Consider the following 15697-nt stretch of genomic DNA (forward strand, 5'->3'; position numbering starts at 1 on the left):
CTGCTGTGCGCAGGTATATAAAGGCTCAGAGCCTATTATGACACGCGCAGCCAGCGTTCCATTGCCACATTCCGTCTACTGCAGGCGGGATACCTGGATGGCTGAATGTCACTGAGAAGCTCACAGAGACCGCCATAAGCAACAGTTTAAAAGAATGCCACAGACTAATCAACCAAACTTTTTGGGTTGGTTTCTCTTTTATAGTCTGCAGGCATTAAATGAAAGAAGTCAGTGTTCCAGCAGAGGGAGACAACGTTTCAGAAAAGGCATTGTAGCAAACCAAAAAAGAAATTTTAAGCGCAGCAGAGTAACCAGCTCACATACCTGTTAGCTCAGGTGAGTTTAAAAGGCTGCTGTTGATAACAAGGGCATTTGCTAAATAGATGGTGTGTGTGCAACAATATACTGAAAGGTCAATTATATTGTGCAGCTTATCTCACCACCTGTAGTTATTTAGGTGAAAGCTCCAAAATGCTTGCCTAATATGTCTGTTTATCCAAAAGGAAGTATAGAGGGAGAGCTAGATAGATAGCATTGCATTACATTACATGGCAATGCAATGCACAGTTGCTGAAGTTGAACCAAAATGAGCTTGTCATCTGGCTTCTGCAACTTTTAACATGAAAAATCCAATGAGGAGAAGAAAAGCAAAGCCAAAGAGTCCATCCCAAAATCCGACAAACAAGCCAAATGAACAAAAAGCATTGAATTCAATTCTTTCTGATTTTAGAAACTGCATTAAAGAAGGGGTGCACCGGTCCTGGAGATACTGCAATACCAGGTCAATGCGTGGAGTGGACAGAGCAAGCTCTTTTTCCATCTCCCTGTTCTAAAAATCCATTTAATATATGGTCCCCAGATAGGGGACGTATCAGATATTAAACTGATAAGAACAGATACTACACTTGATCTTAGCCAAAAGGCCGAGAAGCGATAACCAGAATTGGTTTCCGACTACGGTGCCACCCAAGGATTCTGAAAAGTCCATTTGTGGAGATGGCCACCTGGACTCCCGTTAAGAAGACATGCTGTCAACCTCTAGATCCCTCACATGCCTGCACTTTTCGGCTTGCTGCTGCTGCAATCCACGCGTTTTAGATCTGCATAACTCCACCTCTTTTAGCACAGTACCCTCAACCCCCGGCTGTTCCCACCCGCCTCAACACCGTTGGAAGGGAGGAGAACCAATTAAGGCGGGGGGGGGGTGGAACGAGCAGCTGTCTACCCTTAGCAGGAGGGTTGCTGATTAATTACCTCTCCTGCTGCTGCTGCTGCTGCTGGCTGTCCAGCAGCAGACTGAAGGTGGCTGCTGCTGTGCGCAGGTATATAAAGGCTCAGAGCCTATTATGACACGCGCAGCCAGCGTTCCATTGCCACATTCCGTCTACTGCAGGCGGGATACCTGGATGGCTGAATGTCACTGAGAAGCTCACAGAGACCGCCATAAGCAACAGTTTAAAAGAATGCCACAGACTAATCAACCAAACTTTTTGGGTTGGTTTCTCTTTTATAGTCTGCAGGCATTAAATGAAAGAAGTCAGTGTTCCAGCAGAGGGAGACAACGTTTCAGAAAAGGCATTGTAGCAAACCAAAAAAGAAATTTTAAGCGCAGCAGAGTAACCAGCTCACATACCTGTTAGCTCAGGTGAGTTTAAAAGGCTGCTGTTGATAACAAGGGCATTTGCTAAATAGATGGTGTGTGTGCAACAATATACTGAAAGGTCAATTATATTGTGCAGCTTATCTCACCACCTGTAGTTATTTAGGTGAAAGCTCCAAAATGCTTGCCTAATATGTCTGTTTATCCAAAAGGAAGTATAGAGGGAGAGCTAGATAGATAGCATTGCATTACATTACATGGCAATGCAATGCACAGTTGCTGAAGTTGAACCAAAATGAGCTTGTCATCTGGCTTCTGCAACTTTTAACATGAAAAATCCAATGAGGAGAAGAAAAGCAAAGCCAAAGAGTCCATCCCAAAATCCGACAAACAAGCCAAATGAACAAAAAGCATTGAATTCAATTCTTTCTGATTTTAGAAACTGCATTAAAGAAGGGGTGCACCGGTCCTGGAGATACTGCAATACCAGGTCAATGCGTGGAGTGGACAGAGCAAGCTCTTTTTCCATCTCCCTGTTCTAAAAATCCATTTAATATATGGTCCCCAGATAGGGGACGTATCAGATATTAAACTGATAAGAACAGATACTACACTTGATCTTAGCCAAAAGGCCGAGAAGCGATAACCAGAATTGGTTTCCGACTACGGTGCCACCCAAGGATTCTGAAAAGTCCATTTGTGGAGATGGCCACCTGGACTCCCGTTAAGAAGACATGCTGTCAACCTCTAGATCCCTCACATGCCTGCACTTTTCGGCTTGCTGCTGCTGCAATCCACGCGTTTTAGATCTGCATAACTCCACCTCTTTTAGCACAGTACCCTCAACCCCCGGCTGTTCCCACCCGCCTCAACACCGTTGGAAGGGAGGAGAACCAATTAAGGCGGGGGGGGGGTGGAACGAGCAGCTGTCTACCCTTAGCAGGAGGGTTGCTGATTAATTACCTCTCCTGCTGCTGCTGCTGCTGCTGGCTGTCCAGCAGCAGACTGAAGGTGGCTGCTGCTGTGCGCAGGTATATAAAGGCTCAGAGCCTATTATGACACGCGCAGCCAGCGTTCCATTGCCACATTCCGTCTACTGCAGGCGGGATACCTGGATGGCTGAATGTCACTGAGAAGCTCACAGAGACCGCCATAAGCAACAGTTTAAAAGAATGCCACAGACTAATCAACCAAACTTTTTGGGTTGGTTTCTCTTTTATAGTCTGCAGGCATTAAATGAAAGAAGTCAGTGTTCCAGCAGAGGGAGACAACGTTTCAGAAAAGGCATTGTAGCAAACCAAAAAAGAAATTTTAAGCGCAGCAGAGTAACCAGCTCACATACCTGTTAGCTCAGGTGAGTTTAAAAGGCTGCTGTTGATAACAAGGGCATTTGCTAAATAGATGGTGTGTGTGCAACAATATACTGAAAGGTCAATTATATTGTGCAGCTTATCTCACCACCTGTAGTTATTTAGGTGAAAGCTCCAAAATGCTTGCCTAATATGTCTGTTTATCCAAAAGGAAGTATAGAGGGAGAGCTAGATAGATAGCATTGCATTACATTACATGGCAATGCAATGCACAGTTGCTGAAGTTGAACCAAAATGAGCTTGTCATCTGGCTTCTGCAACTTTTAACATGAAAAATCCAATGAGGAGAAGAAAAGCAAAGCCAAAGAGTCCATCCCAAAATCCGACAAACAAGCCAAATGAACAAAAAGCATTGAATTCAATTCTTTCTGATTTTAGAAACTGCATTAAAGAAGGGGTGCACCGGTCCTGGAGATACTGCAATACCAGGTCAATGCGTGGAGTGGACAGAGCAAGCTCTTTTTCCATCTCCCTGTTCTAAAAATCCATTTAATATATGGTCCCCAGATAGGGGACGTATCAGATATTAAACTGATAAGAACAGATACTACACTTGATCTTAGCCAAAAGGCCGAGAAGCGATAACCAGAATTGGTTTCCGACTACGGTGCCACCCAAGGATTCTGAAAAGTCCATTTGTTGAGATGGCCACCTGGACTCCCGTTAAGAAGACATGCTGTCAACCTCTAGATCCCTCACATGCCTGCACTTTTCGGCTTGCTGCTGCTGCAATCCACGCGTTTTAGATCTGCATAACTCCACCTCTTTTAGCACAGTACCCTCAACCCCCGGCTGTTCCCACCCGCCTCAACACCGTTGGAAGGGAGGAGAACCAATTAAGGTGGGGGGGGGGGTGGAACGAGCAGCTGTCTACCCTTAGCAGGAGGGTTGCTGATTAATTACCTCTCCTGCTGCTGCTGCTGGCTGTCCAGCAGCAGACTGAAGGTGGCTGCTGCTGTGCGCAGGTATATAAAGGCTCAGAGCCTATTATGACACGCGCAGCCAGCGTTCCATTGCCACATTCCGTCTACTGCAGGCGGGATACCTGGATGGCTGAATGTCACTGAGAAGCTCACAGAGACCGCCATAAGCAACAGTTTAAAAGAATGCCACAGACTAATCAACCAAACTTTTTGGGTTGGTTTCTCTTTTATAGTCTGCAGGCATTAAATGAAAGAAGTCAGTGTTCCAGCAGAGGGAGACAACGTTTCAGAAAAGGCATTGTAGCAAACCAAAAAAGAAATTTTAAGCGCAGCAGAGTAACCAGCTCACATACCTGTTAGCTCAGGTGAGTTTAAAAGGCTGCTGTTGATAACAAGGGCATTTGCTAAATAGATGGTGTGTGTGCAACAATATACTGAAAGGTCAATTATATTGTGCAGCTTATCTCACCACCTGTAGTTATTTAGGTGAAAGCTCCAAAATGCTTGCCTAATATGTCTGTTTATCCAAAAGGAAGTATAGAGGGAGAGCTAGATAGATAGCATTGCATTACATTACATGGCAATGCAATGCACAGTTGCTGAAGTTGAACCAAAATGAGCTTGTCATCTGGCTTCTGCAACTTTTAACATGAAAAATCCAATGAGGAGAAGAAAAGCAAAGCCAAAGAGTCCATCCCAAAATCCGACAAACAAGCCAAATGAACAAAAAGCATTGAATTCAATTCTTTCTGATTTTAGAAACTGCATTAAAGAAGGGGTGCACCGGTCCTGGAGATACTGCAATACCAGGTCAATGCGTGGAGTGGACAGAGCAAGCTCTTTTTCCATCTCCCTGTTCTAAAAATCCATTTAATATATGGTCCCCAGATAGGGGACGTATCAGATATTAAACTGATAAGAACAGATACTACACTTGATCTTAGCCAAAAGGCTGAGAAGCGATAACCAGAATTGGTTTCCGACTACGGTGCCACCCAAGGATTCTGAAAAGTCCATTTGTGGAGATGGCCACCTGGACTCCCGTTAAGAAGACATGCTGTCAACCTCTAGATCCCTCACATGCCTGCACTTTTCGGCTTGCTGCTGCTGCAATCCACGCGTTTTAGATCTGCATAACTCCACCTCTTTTAGCACAGTACCCTCAACCCCCGGCTGTTCCCACCCGCCTCAACACCGTTGGAAGGGAGGAGAACCAATTAAGGCGGGGGGGGGTGGAACGAGCAGCTGTCTACCCTTAGCAGGAGGGTTGCTGATTAATTACCTCTCCTGCTGCTGCTGCTGCTGCTGGCTGTCCAGCAGCAGACTGAAGGTGGCTGCTGCTGTGCGCAGGTATATAAAGGCTCAGAGCCTATTATGACACGCGCAGCCAGCGTTCCATTGCCACATTCCGTCTACTGCAGGCGGGATACCTGGATGGCTGAATGTCACTGAGAAGCTCACAGAGACCGCCATAAGCAACAGTTTAAAAGAATGCCACAGACTAATCAACCAAACTTTTTGGGTTGGTTTCTCTTTTATAGTCTGCAGGCATTAAATGAAAGAAGTCAGTGTTCCAGCAGAGGGAGACAACGTTTCAGAAAAGGCATTGTAGCAAACCAAAAAAGAAATTTTAAGCGCAGCAGAGTAACCAGCTCACATACCTGTTAGCTCAGGTGAGTTTAAAAGGCTGCTGTTGATAACAAGGGCATTTGCTAAATAGATGGTGTGTGTGCAACAATATACTGAAAGGTCAATTATATTGTGCAGCTTATCTCACCACCTGTAGTTATTTAGGTGAAAGCTCCAAAATGCTTGCCTAATATGTCTGTTTATCCAAAAGGAAGTATAGAGGGAGAGCTAGATAGATAGCATTGCATTACATTACATGGCAATGCAATGCACAGTTGCTGAAGTTGAACCAAAATGAGCTTGTCATCTGGCTTCTGCAACTTTTAACATGAAAAATCCAATGAGGAGAAGAAAAGCAAAGCCAAAGAGTCCATCCCAAAATCCGACAAACAAGCCAAATGAACAAAAAGCATTGAATTCAATTCTTTCTGATTTTAGAAACTGCATTAAAGAAGGGGTGCACCGGTCCTGGAGATACTGCAATACCAGGTCAATGCGTGGAGTGGACAGAGCAAGCTCTTTTTCCATCTCCCTGTTCTAAAAATCCATTTAATATATGGTCCCCAGATAGGGGACGTATCAGATATTAAACTGATAAGAACAGATACTACACTTGATCTTAGCCAAAAGGCCAAGAAGCGATAACCAGAATTGGTTTCCGACTACGGTGCCACCCAAGGATTCTGAAAAGTCCATTTGTGGAGATGGCCACCTGGACTCCCGTTAAGAAGACATGCTGTCAACCTCTAGATCCCTCACATGCCTGCACTTTTCGGCTTGCTGCTGCTGCAATCCACGCGTTTTAGATCTGCATAACTCCACCTCTTTTAGCACAGTACCCTCAACCCCCGGCTGTTCCCACCCGCCTCAACACCGTTGGAAGGGAGGAGAACCAATTAAGGCGGGGGGGGGGGTGGAACGAGCAGCTGTCTACCCTTAGCAGGAGGGTTGCTGATTAATTACCTCTCCTGCTGCTGCTGCTGCTGCTGGCTGTCCAGCAGCAGACTGAAGGTGGCTGCTGCTGTGCGCAGGTATATAAAGGCTCAGAGCCTATTATGACACGCGCAGCCAGCGTTCCATTGCCACATTCCGTCTACTGCAGGCGGGATACCTGGATGGCTGAATGTCACTGAGAAGCTCACAGAGACCGCCATAAGCAACAGTTTAAAAGAATGCCACAGACTAATCAACCAAACTTTTTGGGTTGGTTTCTCTTTTATAGTCTGCAGGCATTAAATGAAAGAAGTCAGTGTTCCAGCAGAGGGAGACAACGTTTCAGAAAAGGCATTGTAGCAAACCAAAAAAGAAATTTTAAGCGCAGCAGAGTAACCAGCTCACATACCTGTTAGCTCAGGTGAGTTTAAAAGGCTGCTGTTGATAACAAGGGCATTTGCTAAATAGATGGTGTGTGTGCAACAATATACTGAAAGGTCAATTATATTGTGCAGCTTATCTCACCACCTGTAGTTATTTAGGTGAAAGCTCCAAAATGCTTGCCTAATATGTCTGTTTATCCAAAAGGAAGTATAGAGGGAGAGCTAGATAGATAGCATTGCATTACATTACATGGCAATGCAATGCACAGTTGCTGAAGTTGAACCAAAATGAGCTTGTCATCTGGCTTCTGCAACTTTTAACATGAAAAATCCAATGAGGAGAAGAAAAGCAAAGCCAAAGAGTCCATCCCAAAATCCGACAAACAAGCCAAATGAACAAAAAGCATTGAATTCAATTCTTTCTGATTTTAGAAACTGCATTAAAGAAGGGGTGCACCGGTCCTGGAGATACTGCAATACCAGGTCAATGCGTGGAGTGGACAGAGCAAGCTCTTTTTCCATCTCCCTGTTCTAAAAATCCATTTAATATATGGTCCCCAGATAGGGGACGTATCAGATATTAAACTGATAAGAACAGATTTTTTGATTGAATATATCTTTTATTAGCACAAAAAATAAGTTAACAAACAGTGTACAGTGCCGCAGCCCAGTACACACAGAATTCTACATCATATTTACATAGCATGAGTATACGACGCACTAACTAGACACATCACACCCCTATGCTACACAAAACACTCAATCTGAAAGAAATAGCATGTCAATCAATACAGTACGACGAACCGTGATAAGGGATGGGGATTGGGAAAAAGGGGATGGGGAGGGGAAAATCACAGGCCCGAAGCTTTATTGAAAGACAAGACACATAAGGGGAGAGGGGGAGGAGGGGTTTAGTCCTCATCCTCGTCCTCCGGACCGTCCACGATGGAATAGTCTCTGAGCAGGCTGTGGATCAGCCTGCGGCAGTCCTGGATGGACATCCTCTCCCTCCTCAAGATGAGCCGGTTCCTGGCGACCCAAACGGCATCCTTGAAGCAGTTCATAAGGCGCCAAGCCTCCTGGATGGCTCCGACGGTATGAACCCCAGGGAAGAGTCCATAAAGCACAGAATGGTGCGATAGGCTCACCCTGGGGACAGAGTTCCTCAGGTCGTCCTCAAGGGCAGTCAACAGGCGCTGTGCAAATCCGCAGTCCCAAAAAGTGTGCAAAGATGTTTCCTCCACGAAGGGGCACCTTGGGCAGTACCGGGTCTTGCACAGGTTCCGGGCATGCATGAATGACCGGACGGGCAGTCCGCCCTGAATCGCCATCCACGACAAGTCCTTGTGCCCGTTGGTCAGCCTGTCAGACAACACATTTGTCCACACAGTCTCCAGCGTGTCCTGGTGAAGTCCTGCGATGTTCTCCATGTCATCCTTGGCTCTGATGAGCTTGTGGATAGTTTTGGGCTTCCACAAGTCGGGCTTGAGTCCCTCCAGTTGATGTTCCCCCATAAATCGAACGACGTCTCCGTAGAACCATGGCGTCGTCCAGTTGTAGGGGAAGGAGCTGTCCCACTTGTCCCAGCCGAGTCGCCTCCAAAGAGGAAGCAGGAAGAAGCGAGACATGGACCTGCCCGCGGAGCCATTCTTGACTTGCAAAGTCCGGCGGACACAATCACACACAAAAGAGGATCGCAGGAGGGTGGGGATATCTGGAACGCCCTTCCCACCCTTGCAAGGCTCCTTGTACATGACGGCCCGCCTGACTCTGTCCATCTTGGATCCCCAGACAAAGTGAAACACTGATAAGAACAGATACTACACTTGATCTTAGCCAAAAGGCCGAGAAGCGATAACCAGAATTGGTTTCCGACTACGGTGCCACCCAAGGATTCTGAAAAGTCCATTTGTGGAGATGGCCACCTGGACTCCCGTTAAGAAGACATGCTGTCAACCTCTAGATCGCACACATGCCTGCACTTTTCGGCTTGCTGCTGCTGCAATCCACGCGTTTTAGATCTGCATAACTCCACCTCTTTTAGCAGAGTACCCTCAACCCCCGGCTGTTCCCACCCGCCTCAACACCGTTGGAAGGGAGGAGAACCAATTAAGGCGGGGGGGGGGGGGTGGAACGAGCAGCTGTCTACCCTTAGCAGGAGGGTTGCTGATTAATTACCTCTCCTGCTGCTGCTGCTGCTGCTGGCTGTCCAGCAGCAGACTGAAGGTGGCTGCTGCTGTGCGCAGGTATATAAAGGCTCAGAGCCTATTATGACACGCGCAGCCAGCGTTCCATTGCCACATTCCGTCTACTGCAGGCGGGATACCTGGATGGCTGAATGTCACTGAGAAGCTCACAGAGACCGCCATAAGCAACAGTTTAAAAGAATGCCACAGACTAATCAACCAAACTTTTTGGGTTGGTTTCTCTTTTATAGTCTGCAGGCATTAAATGAAAGAAGTCAGTGTTCCAGCAGAGGGAGACAACGTTTCAGAAAAGGCATTGTAGCAAACCAAAAAAGAAATTTTAAGCGCAGCAGAGTAACCAGCTCACATACCTGTTAGCTCAGGTGAGTTTAAAAGGCTGCTGTTGATAACAAGGGCATTTGCTAAATAGATGGTGTGTGTGCAACAATATACTGAAAGGTCAATTATATTGTGCAGCTTATCTCACCACCTGTAGTTATTTAGGTGAAAGCTCCAAAATGCTTGCCTAATATGTCTGTTTATCCAAAAGGAAGTATAGAGGGAGAGCTAGATAGATAGCATTGCATTACATTACATGGCAATGCAATGCACAGTTGCTGAAGTTGAACCAAAATGAGCTTGTCATCTGGCTTCTGCAACTTTTAACATGAAAAATCCAATGAGGAGAAGAAAAGCAAAGCCAAAGAGTCCATCCCAAAATCCGACAAACAAGCCAAATGAACAAAAAGCATTGAATTCAATTCTTTCTGATTTTAGAAACTGCATTAAAGAAGGGGTGCACCGGTCCTGGAGATACTGCAATACCAGGTCAATGCGTGGAGTGGACAGAGCAAGCTCTTTTTCCATCTCCCTGTTCTAAAAATCCATTTAATATATGGTCCCCAGATAGGGGACGTATCAGATATTAAACTGATAAGAACAGATACTACACTTGATCTTAGCCAAAAGGCCAAGAAGCGATAACCAGAATTGGTTTCCGACTACGGTGCCACCCAAGGATTCTGAAAAGTCCATTTGTGGAGATGGCCACCTGGACTCCCGTTAAGAAGACATGCTGTCAACCTCTAGATCCCTCACATGCCTGCACTTTTCGGCTTGCTGCTGCTGCAATCCACGCGTTTTAGATCTGCATAACTCCACCTCTTTTAGCACAGTACCCTCAACCCCCGGCTGTTCCCACCCGCCTCAACACCGTTGGAAGGGAGGAGAACCAATTAAGGCGGGGGGGGGGTGGAACGAGCAGCTGTCTACCCTTAGCAGGAGGGTTGCTGATTAATTACCTCTCCTGCTGCTGCTGCTGCTGCTGGCTGTCCAGCAGCAGACTGAAGGTGGCTGCTGCTGTGCGCAGGTATATAAAGGCTCAGAGCCTATTATGACACGCGCAGCCAGCGTTCCATTGCCACATTCCGTCTACTGCAGGCGGGATACCTGGATGGCTGAATGTCACTGAGAAGCTCACAGAGACCGCCATAAGCAACAGTTTAAAAGAATGCCACAGACTAATCAACCAAACTTTTTGGGTTGGTTTCTCTTTTATAGTCTGCAGGCATTAAATGAAAGAAGTCAGTGTTCCAGCAGAGGGAGACAACGTTTCAGAAAAGGCATTGTAGCAAACCAAAAAAGAAATTTTAAGCGCAGCAGAGTAACCAGCTCACATACCTGTTAGCTCAGGTGAGTTTAAAAGGCTGCTGTTGATAACAAGGGCATTTGCTAAATAGATGGGGTGTGTGCAACAATATACTGAAAGGTCAATTATATTGTGCAGCTTATCTCACCACCTGTAGTTATTTAGGTGAAAGCTCCAAAATGCTTGCCTAATATGTCTGTTTATCCAAAAGGAAGTATAGAGGGAGAGCTAGATAGATAGCATTGCATTACATTACATGGCAATGCAATGCACAGTTGCTGAAGTTGAACCAAAATGAGCTTGTCATCTGGCTTCTGCAACTTTTAACATGAAAAATCCAATGAGGAGAAGAAAAGCAAAGCCAAAGAGTCCATCCCAAAATCCGACAAACAAGCCAAATGAACAAAAAGCATTGAATTCAATTCTTTCTGATTTTAGAAACTGCATTAAAGAAGGGGTGCACCGGTCCTGGAGATACTGCAATACCAGGTCAATGCGTGGAGTGGACAGAGCAAGCTCTTTTTCCATCTCCCTGTTCTAAAAATCCATTTAATATATGGTCCCCAGATAGGGGACGTATCAGATATTAAACTGATAAGAACAGATACTACACTTGATCTTAGCCAAAAGGCCGAGAAGCGATAACCAGAATTGGTTTCCGACTACGGTGCCACCCAAGGATTCTGAAAAGTCCATTTGTGGAGATGGCCACCTGGACTCCCGTTAAGAAGACATGCTGTCAACCTCTAGATCCCTCACATGCCTGCACTTTTCGGCTTGCTGCTGCTGCAATCCACGCGTTTTAGATCTGCATAACTCCACCTCTTTTAGCACAGTACCCTCAACCCCCGGCTGTTCCCACCCGCCTCAACAACGTTGGAAGGGAGGATAACCAATTAAGGCGGGGGGGGGGGGTGGAACGAGCAGCTGTCTACCCTTAGCAGGAGGGTTGCTGATTAATTACCTCTCCTGCTGCTGCTGCTGCTGCTGGCTGTCCAGCAGCAGACTGAAGGTGGCTGCTGCTGTGCGCAGGTATATAAAGGCTCAGAGCCTATTATGACACGCGCAGCCAGCGTTCCATTGCCACATTCCGTCTACTGCAGGCGGGATACCTGGATGGCTGAATGTCACTGAGAAGCTCACAGAGACCGCCATAAGCAACAGTTTAAAAGAATGCCACAGACTAATCAACCAAACTTTTTGGGTTGGTTTCTCTTTTATAGTCTGCAGGCATTAAATGAAAGAAGTCAGTGTTCCAGCAGAGGGAGACAACGTTTCAGAAAAGGCATTGTAGCAAACCAAAAAAGAAATTTTAAGCGCAGCAGAGTAACCAGCTCACATACCTGTTAGCTCAGGTGAGTTTAAAAGGCTGCTGTTGATAACAAGGGCATTTGCTAAATAGATGGTGTGTGTGCAACAATATACTGAAAGGTCAATTATATTGTGCAGCTTATCTCACCACCTGTAGTTATTTAGGTGAAAGCTCCAAAATGCTTGCCTAATATGTCTGTTTATCCAAAAGGAAGTATAGAGGGAGAGCTAGATAGATAGCATTGCATTACATTACATGGCAATGCAATGCACAGTTGCTGAAGTTGAACCAAAATGAGCTTGTCATCTGGCTTCTGCAACTTTTAACATGAAAAATCCAATGAGGAGAAGAAAAGCAAAGCCAAAGAGTCCATCCCAAAATCCGACAAACAAGCCAAATGAACAAAAAGCATTGAATTCAATTCTTTCTGATTTTAGAAACTGCATTAAAGAAGGGGTGCACCGGTCCTGGAGATACTGCAATACCAGGTCAATGCGTGGAGTGGACAGAGCAAGCTCTTTTTCCATCTCCCTGTTCTAAAAATCCATTTAATATATGGTCCCCAGATAGGGGACGTATCAGATATTAAACTGATAAGAACAGATACTACACTTGATCTTAGCCAAAAGGCCGAGAAGCGATAACCAGAATTGGTTTCCGACTACGGTGCCACCCAAGGATTCTGAAAAGTCCATTTGTGGAGATGGCCACCTGGACTCCCGTTAAGAAGACATGCTGTCAACCTCTAGATCCCTCACATGCCTGCACTTTTCGGCTTGCTGCTGCTGCAATCCACGCGTTTTAGATCTGCATAACTCCACCTCTTTTAGCACAGTACCCTCAACCCCCGGCTGTTCCCACCCGCCTCAACACCGTTGGAAGGGAGGAGAACCAATTAAGGCAGGGGGGGGGGGGGGGGTGGAACGAGCAGCTGTCTACCCTTAGCAGGAGGGTTGCTGATTAATTACCTCTCCTGCTGCTGCTGCTGCTGCTGGCTGTCCAGCAGCAGACTGAAGGTGGCTGCTGCTGTGCGCAGGTATATAAAGGCTCAGAGCCTATTATGACACGCGCAGCCAGCGTTCCATTGCCACATTCCGTCTACTGCAGGCGGGATACCTGGATGGCTGAATGTCACTGAGAAGCTCACAGAGACCGCCATAAGCAACAGTTTAAAAGAATGCCACAGACTAATCAACCAAACTTTTTGGGTTGGTTTCTCTTTTATAGTCTGCAGGCATTAAATGAAAGAAGTCAGTGTTCCAGCAGAGGGAGACAACGTTTCAGAAAAGGCATTGTAGCAAACCAAAAAAGAAATTTTAAGCGCAGCAGAGTAACCAGCTCACATACCTGTTAGCTCAGGTGAGTTTAAAAGGCTGCTGTTGATAACAAGGGCATTTGCTAAATAGATGGTGTGTGTGCAACAATATACTGAAAGGTCAATTATATTGTGCAGCTTATCTCACCACCTGTAGTTATTTAGGTGAAAGCTCCAAAATGCTTGCCTAATATGTCTGTTTATCCAAAAGGAAGTATAGAGGGAGAGCTAGATAGATAGCATTGCATTACATTACATGGCAATGCAATGCACAGTTGCTGAAGTTGAACCAAAATGAGCTTGTCATCTGGCTTCTGCAACTTTTAACATGAAAAATCCAATGAGGAGAAGAAAAGCAAAGCCAAAGAGTCCATCCCAAAATCCGACAAACAAGCCAAATGAACAAAAAGCATTGAATTCAATTCTTTCTGATTTTAGAAACTGCATTAAAGAAGGGGTGCACCGGTCCTGGAGATACTGCAATACCAGGTCAATGCGTGGAGTGGACAGAGCAAGCTCTTTTTCCATCTCCCTGTTCTAAAAATCCATTTAATATATGGTCCCCAGATAGGGGACGTATCAGATATTAAACTGATAAGAACAGATTTTTTGATTGAATATATCTTTTATTAGCACAAAAAATAAGTTAACAGACAGTGTACAGTGCCGCAGCCCAGTACACACAGAATTGTACATCATATTTATATAGCATGAGGATACGACGCACTAACAAGACACATCACACCCCTATGCTACACAAAACACTCAATCTGAAAGAAAAAGCATGTCAATCAATACAGTACGACGAACCGTGATAAGGGATGGGGATTGGGAAAAAGGGGATGGGGAGGGGAAAATCACAGGCCCGAAGCTTTATTGAAAGACAAGACACATAAGGGGAGAGGGGGAGGAGGGGTTTAGTCCTCATCCTCGTCCTCCGGACCGTCCACGATGGAATAGTCTCTGAGCAGGCTGTGGATCAGCCTGCGGCAGTCCTGGATGGACATCCTCTCCCTCCTCAAGATGAGCCGGTTCCTGGCGACCCAAACGGCATCCTTGAAGCAGTTCATAAGGCGCCAAGCCTCCTGGATGGCTCCCACGGTATGAACCCCAGGGAAGAGTCCATAAAGCACAGAATGGTGCGATAGGCTCGCCCTGGGGACAGAGTTCCTCAGGTCGTCCTCAAGAGCAGTCAACAGGCGCTGTGCAAATCCGCAGTCCCAAAAAGTGTGCAAAGATGTTTCCTCCACGAAGGGGCACCTTGGGCAGTACCGGGTCTTGCACAGGTTCCGGGCATGCATGAATGACCGGACGGGCAGTCCGCCCTGAATCGCCATCCACGACAAGTCCTTGTGCCCGTTGGTCAGCCTGTCAGACGACACATTTGTCCACACAGTCTCCAGCGTGTCCTGGTGAAGTCCTGCGATGTTCTCCATGTCATCCTTGGCTCTGATGAGCTTGTGGATAGTTTTGGGCTTCCACAAGTCGGGCTTGAGTCCCTCCAGTTGATGTTCCCCCACAAATCGAACGACGTCTCCGTAGAACCATGGCGTCGTCCAGTTGTAGGGGAAGGAGCTGTCCCACTTGTCCCAGCCGAGTCGCCTCCAAAGAGGAAGCAGGAAGAAGCGAGACATGGACCTGCCCGCGGAGCCATTCTTGACTTGCAAAGTCCGGCGGACACAATCACACACAAAAGAGGATCGCAGGAGGGTGGGGATATCTGGAACGCCCTTCCCACCCTTGCAAGGCTCCTTGTACATGACGGCCCGCCTGACTCTGTCCATCTTGGATCCCCAGACAAAGTGGAACACTGATAAGAACAGATACTACACTTGATCTTAGCCAAAAGGCCGAGAAGCGATAACCAGAATTGGTTTCCGACTACGGTGCCACCCAAGGATTCTGAAAAGTCCATTTGTGGAGATGGCCACCTGGACTCCCGTTAAGAAGACATGCTGTCAACCTCTAGATCCCTCACATGCCTGCACTTTTCGGCTTGCTGCTGCTGCAATCCACGCGTTTTAGATCTGCATAACTCCACCTCTTTTAGCACAGTACCCTCAACCCCCGGCTGTTCCCACCCGCCTCAACACCGTTGGAAGGGAGGAGAACCAATTAAGGCGGGGGGGGGGTGGAACGAGCAGCTGTCTACCCTTAGCAGGAGGGTTGCTGATTAATTACCTCTCCTGCTGCTGCTGCTGCTGCTGGCTGTCCAGCAGCAGACTGAAGGTGGCTGCTGCTGTGCGCAGGTATATAAAGGCTCAGAGCCTATTATGACACGCGCAGCCAGCGTTCCATTGCCACATTCCGTCTACTGCAGGCGGGATACCTGGATGGCTGAATGTCACTGAGAAGCTCACAGAGACCGCCATAAGCAACAGTTTAAAAGAATGCCACA

The 15697-nt window shown here is 46.6% G+C and overlaps 10 non-coding genes and 2 pseudogenes across 10 annotated transcripts; all 12 read right to left on the bottom strand.

Moving 5' to 3' along the window:
* Positions 1 to 744: 744 nt before the first annotated feature.
* On the bottom strand, positions 745 to 935 carry LOC141238293 (U2 spliceosomal RNA). The gene has a single exon (XR_012303783.1). It is a non-coding gene; the product is annotated as a U2 spliceosomal RNA (small nuclear RNA).
* Positions 936 to 2053: 1118 nt separating this feature from the next.
* On the bottom strand, positions 2054 to 2244 carry LOC141238304 (U2 spliceosomal RNA). Its single transcript, XR_012303794.1, has one exon. It is a non-coding gene; the product is annotated as a U2 spliceosomal RNA (small nuclear RNA).
* A 1118-nt stretch (positions 2245 to 3362) lies between these two features.
* Positions 3363 to 3553, bottom strand: LOC141238315 (U2 spliceosomal RNA). Its single transcript, XR_012303805.1, has one exon. It is a non-coding gene; the product is annotated as a U2 spliceosomal RNA (small nuclear RNA).
* A 1113-nt stretch (positions 3554 to 4666) lies between these two features.
* On the bottom strand, positions 4667 to 4857 carry LOC141238404 (U2 spliceosomal RNA). The gene has a single exon (XR_012303891.1). It is a non-coding gene; the product is annotated as a U2 spliceosomal RNA (small nuclear RNA).
* A 1117-nt stretch (positions 4858 to 5974) lies between these two features.
* On the bottom strand, positions 5975 to 6165 carry LOC141238378 (U2 spliceosomal RNA). The gene has a single exon (XR_012303866.1). It is a non-coding gene; the product is annotated as a U2 spliceosomal RNA (small nuclear RNA).
* A 1119-nt stretch (positions 6166 to 7284) lies between these two features.
* Positions 7285 to 7477, bottom strand: LOC141237955 (U2 spliceosomal RNA). Its single transcript, XR_012303475.1, has one exon. It is a non-coding gene; the product is annotated as a U2 spliceosomal RNA (small nuclear RNA).
* A 1098-nt stretch (positions 7478 to 8575) lies between these two features.
* LOC141237977 (U2 spliceosomal RNA) lies at positions 8576 to 8694 on the bottom strand (annotated as a pseudogene).
* A 1121-nt stretch (positions 8695 to 9815) lies between these two features.
* LOC141238379 (U2 spliceosomal RNA) lies at positions 9816 to 10006 on the bottom strand. The gene has a single exon (XR_012303867.1). It is a non-coding gene; the product is annotated as a U2 spliceosomal RNA (small nuclear RNA).
* A 1118-nt stretch (positions 10007 to 11124) lies between these two features.
* LOC141238326 (U2 spliceosomal RNA) lies at positions 11125 to 11315 on the bottom strand. The gene has a single exon (XR_012303816.1). It is a non-coding gene; the product is annotated as a U2 spliceosomal RNA (small nuclear RNA).
* Positions 11316 to 12435: 1120 nt separating this feature from the next.
* Positions 12436 to 12626, bottom strand: LOC141238339 (U2 spliceosomal RNA). Its single transcript, XR_012303828.1, has one exon. It is a non-coding gene; the product is annotated as a U2 spliceosomal RNA (small nuclear RNA).
* A 1125-nt stretch (positions 12627 to 13751) lies between these two features.
* LOC141237957 (U2 spliceosomal RNA) lies at positions 13752 to 13944 on the bottom strand. Its single transcript, XR_012303477.1, has one exon. It is a non-coding gene; the product is annotated as a U2 spliceosomal RNA (small nuclear RNA).
* Positions 13945 to 15042: 1098 nt separating this feature from the next.
* On the bottom strand, positions 15043 to 15161 carry LOC141237980 (U2 spliceosomal RNA; annotated as a pseudogene).
* Positions 15162 to 15697: the final 536 nt, after the last annotated feature.

Source organism: Phyllobates terribilis, unplaced genomic scaffold (assembly GCF_046119375.1).
Source record: "Phyllobates terribilis strain yellow unplaced genomic scaffold, ASM4611937v1 Scaffold_737__1_contigs__length_740118, whole genome shotgun sequence".
NCBI classification, from domain to species: domain Eukaryota; kingdom Metazoa; phylum Chordata; class Amphibia; order Anura; family Dendrobatidae; genus Phyllobates; species Phyllobates terribilis.